This window comes from Rattus rattus, chromosome 11 (assembly GCF_011064425.1).
Source record: "Rattus rattus isolate New Zealand chromosome 11, Rrattus_CSIRO_v1, whole genome shotgun sequence".
Taxonomy (NCBI): Eukaryota; Metazoa; Chordata; class Mammalia; order Rodentia; family Muridae; genus Rattus; species Rattus rattus.
The window spans coordinates 30,699,956-30,704,918 of record NC_046164.1 but is presented as its reverse complement, the minus strand read 5'-3'; the positions used below and the strand labels follow the sequence as shown (position 1 = coordinate 30,704,918).

Genomic DNA, 4,963 nt, shown 5'->3' with positions numbered 1-4,963 from the left:
TGGGTCTTCTGCAAAATAACAAGTTCTCTCAGTCAGCGAGCCGTCTCTCCAGCACTCTTCATCTTAGTTTTTTCACACATCTCATTTAAAGTGGACAAGTTACTGTTTTTCAGTACATTCTAATGTTTAACCACCATATCTAATTCTATCACCCCCAAATAAACCTTAACCACTAACAGCAGCCGTTGTTTCTCTCTTCTCAACCCCTAGAATCCACTAACCTTACTTTCTGCATGTGTAAATTTGCTTATTACAGACATTCAATAAAAACGAAGCATCAAGGAATAGAGAGGAGCTCGGCGGTTAAGAGACCTGACCGTTCTTCCATTCCCATCGCCCACTTGGAGAATCATGACCGTTTCTAATTTCAGTCCAAGGAGAGCCTACCCTCTTCTGGCATCCATGGGCACTGCATGCACATGGCACACAGACATACATGTCTGCAAATTACCCATACACAAATAAAAATTTAAAAAGATAAATTTTTTTAAATTTATGATCTTTTAATTAAATGTATATAAAACGTATATGACATTTAATCACTGTTTTACATCACTTGGTTGTGTAATTTCAGAAATCTGGTAAATTGAAGTACCCAAGTAAACCAGTGGGGGAAAACACTTTGTTTTGTTTCAAAGGCCATGGGCCTATAATTTGAATATGTAAGAACAAGCTGAGGCATTCTTCCTCCAGTGTCTGAGCCTAAGAGCAATCTAAAGTCTCGATGGAGCACCAAGTGATGACCATAGCAGGCGAGCAGAGGCAAAGGGTCCTCACTCTGGAACCCAGTGGTTCCTCTCCGGCTCATACATAGTCCTAGAACAGAGTAATTCCTTATCAGGTTCATCCATGCTATCCACAAGGACAGCACTCCTGCCCAGTCTGTGACTGTGGCTGTGAGACCCTGAGAAGGAAGGAACTGTGTCGTGAGCAGCAGTGTTCAAGGACCAGCCTCCTGTGGTTTAGGTAGGACAGGCTGAAGAACCAGCTTTTGTCCCAGAGTGGTGGTTGCAACACAACTTTAAGCCCAGCACTAGGGAGGCAGGCGGATCTCTGAGTTCAAGGCTAGCCTGGTCTACATAGTGAGTTCCAGGACAGCCATGGACACAAAGAAAGTCTCAAGAAAACAGAAACAGAGAAAACCCCCAAATCCTCTTTTGCAGTCAGCTCTCCAGGTGGGTGTGTAGAGGAGTGGGTGATGTGCCTCGTTCTAGGCAGGCAGAATTCACCCAGTAAGCTGTAGTTGAGCTGGAAGATCTGTGACACTCACAAGCGCAGACCTTGGAGTCAGATAATTACCGATTTGGATGTCCCCTTGGATACACTAGAGACCCTAACTGCACGAGTACAGTATGAGGGACAGAGGTGCTCTTCTCTGGGATTTTTGTTTTGGATCGTTTCCAAGTAATTTTTCTCTTAGCCCAGGCTTAATTCAAGTTCTCCATCCTCCTGCATCAGTTGGGTTTATAGCCACTGACCACCACACTCTACTTAGCATAAATCTTATTTTGAGATGGGGGTCTCACTTCCAAGCTTGGTCTATAACTCACAGTGTAGCCCAGTTTGTGATCCTCCTACTTCAGCTCCTATCCGAGAGCTGGGATTACTGACTTGCACCAAGTATGGCTTTGCTTAACTTCCCTTTTTCCCCCCACTGTCCTTTGTTCCTTCCTTTTTATCAGGCTGGTCTGGATCTAAGTTTAACAAGAGAAGCTGTCACAGCAGCCCTTCCATCTCTTTCACAAACATTGTCCTTAGTTTGTACTGAGACAGGAACTGAAGGACCAGATCTGGGGGCTGCTTTGGCAACAGGCACAGCAGAATCCTCCTCTGCCCTTCTTCAGGAAACAGCAGTAGCCCCTTATTCTCTGGGCACACCCTCAGTGCAGTGGGCACAAATCGCGTGACCTCTGCCTTGGGAAAGGCGATCTGGGGCTTGGCACTGATGGTCGCTGTGGCTTTCTTCTCGATGGCGGCTGCACTTGCATCAACCGCCTTCAGTCGCTCAATGAGGCTGGGCGGGGCCCTCAACACCCCTGGGTGGAGCAGGTCCAAGAGGAGGCACCAAAGGCGGGCGCATCATGCCAGGAGGAGGTAGCCTTGGTGCGGGTCCTGGAGGAGGAGGTTCAGGGGGCAGACCTGGGGGTGGGCCTGGGAAAGGGCCAAGAGGTTGGCCCGGTGGTAGTCCTGGAGGTAAAAATCATGGTAAAGGCTCTCAGATTCCTGGCATTCCAGTTGGTCTCAGGAATGGAGCAGCCCCTGGTGATGGCCCAGGAGGAAGGCCTGTAGGTGGTCCAGGAGGCCGTAAGGGTGGGGCAGGTGGTGGCCCAAGAGGTGGCGGTCCTGCCATGGGAGGGCGGGGCTTGTATCTGAGGAGGAGGAACGGAATGTGGAGGAGCCTGCTGCTGTGAAGAGGCGTCAGACGAGCCACCAGAGTGGGAATCCTCTTTATGCTGCTTCTGCGATTCCTTCTCTGCTTCAGAATCGTCAGTCGTCGTCTTCATCCTCCTCTGAAAACTCCTCTACTTCCCATCCTTCCTCAGGGATTTCCTGACCTGTCATTCGCAGCATCATGGCTTGAAGAGGAGTCAGCTCCCTCATGTTCCTCTTCTTCCTTGATTTCCCAGTCACATCGGCAAATCGGATGCTCAGACCTGACTTCTCCTCAGCGTTGTGTGCTCACTGTCATAGCAGTGACTGAATGCACCCCTGTCACCCTCTGCATCTGATCTGTCAGTGTCACTGTCCTCAGTACTGTCATCCTGCTTATCCTGATCCATGTCCTCAGGATACCCATCGTCTTCGCTGGCGCTGGACATGTCACCATCATGACCCCGTTGAGCAAGCTCTGGGCTGTACAGCATGTCTTCATCTCGCCTCTGAGGGGGAAGATCTAGAGCAAAGCCCACTTTACCGCCACACATCTGCAGAACTTGAGGAGGAGGTGGGCCAGGTGGAGGGCCAGGTAGGTTTCTGCCAGGGGGCAAACGTGGAACACCATGTCCCAGGAGAGGAAGGATCGAAATTGCTCGTGTTGGAGGCCCATATGCTCAGTTTTCTTCAGGATGGAGGGTAGCTGGACACCAGGAAGAGGAATATTCTGGATCAAGATGTTGGAAGGAGCATGCGGCATGTCTGGCAAAAGGGAAGATCTCAACTTCCGTATGCTGAGCATTCTTGACCGCGTCAAAGCACTGGCTCTGTTGAGTTCTCTTCTGTTCATATGCTACTTCTAGCTTTCTCAATTCTTTGTAAATATCTGGGTTTTCTTTCTCATAAAGTTGTAAAATTTGTTCAAAGATTTCCCACAGCTTTTTCTGCTTGTCCTTCAGTACTTTCTCACTCAACTGTGGCTGTGCACTGGGTTAAACCCCGTTTCATCCAGTTTCTCCCTGTCCCAGATAATCCGTTTGGGGTCTTCCATCTTCAAAGCCACAGCTCAGACCGTCATGCAATGCTGTTTGTTCTTTTCCAATTCTATTTTCCGGGCTTCCTTTTGGGCTTGGTCTGTGGGGTTCATCAACTTTCCACTCTTGGTGAGAATGTTGATCTTCATCCCATATTGACAATTTATATGATTAACGTCTTCATTTAAAAAACAGTCTACAGTCCAACTAAGTCAACAGTGGTCAGCAGTGAATGGGAAGTCCAAGAGTCTAGTAGTTGTTCAGTCCCATGAGACTCGTGGTCAGCTGGTCTTCTGTATAAACTGGAATCCTGAAGAAGTCGGTTCCAACAGATGTGCTGTCAGGTAAATGCAACCAGTCAAAGAAGAGTGAGTTCCCCTTCTTCCAATGTCCCTATGTAGGCCTCCGGCAGAAGGCGCGGCCCAGATGAAAGGTGTGTGCCACCAGGTCTGGATCTAGAACTTGCTTTGTCCCAGGCTGACCTTGATCTCAGAGGTCTGATGGCCTCAGTCTCCTGAGATTGAAGGCCTGCCCTACCTTGCCCAGGCCTAAGCCTTTCATGGCCCCTATGCCTCAAGATCTCCATGATAAGATACTGGTCAGACACCTGTGTCTTCTAGGCTTAAGATCTGGATCACAGGTGAGCCCTCATTCCTGGTTGTAGTTCATTCCAGTTGTAGTCAATTGACAAACAAGAATAGCCATCACATGCATCACACGGTAAATGAAACAGGAGTGGGGATAATGAATCTAGGTTCAAAGACAAACACATGCTCTTTACTTTTCTCCCTGGATGTGTACTATTCAACACCCCAGATGGCAAAAAGCAATTCATTCAAACATATTTATTTTAATTAAATACCAAGTCAAACGATTCATGACTCTCAAACAAAACAGATATAAAAAATGAAGTTTTAGAGCTCCCCAGACTTAATAATTAAGATATATATTTTTCTTACTAGCACATATGACTCCTGATTTATGTATTTTAAGGTAATTAAAAGTGGTAGTCACTGTAGGGAAATATTTTCAAGCCCTGCTTTCATTAGTATCACTTGTTTCTCTTCCATTTCAAATGAATGAAACTTTCAAAATTTAACCTTGCCCATAGTGAAAAAAAGAACAAATGTTTCCAGTTGAAAGTGTGTGACATTTTCCTACAGGCTGCCCCTCTTGTCACTCACTTTGAGCAGTAAATAAATCTACTTTCTTTCTAGGTTGGGAATGGGAAGATCCTGAGGTAAATGTAAGACTCTACAACTGTGATTCTCTTGACTCCTTGGTGGAGACTTTGTAAGTTGTTTTAGTTAATGATTCTCTCACCAAGCTCCCTGCTATTTCCCAGATGTTTCAGAACTGATCAGTGTCGATTATTTCATTATAAATCTTCATCAGAAAACAGAGGGGCAGGAGTTTGGGAGGAAGGGAAGGGTACTGATTATAGAGAACTAGAAAAGGCATGGATACAACCTTTTCTATTTTGATCGTATCTTTACTGTTTCCCTTTTTAAACCAACCCCAGGCTCACGTTTTGATGCCACCACCCACCCCCTCAA

The 4,963-nt window shown here is 46.7% G+C and overlaps 1 pseudogene; it reads right to left on the bottom strand.

Annotated features, from left to right (window-relative positions):
- Positions 1-1,716: 1,716 nt before the first annotated feature.
- LOC116911968 lies at positions 1,717-3,556 on the bottom strand (annotated as a pseudogene).
- Positions 3,557-4,963: the final 1,407 nt, after the last annotated feature.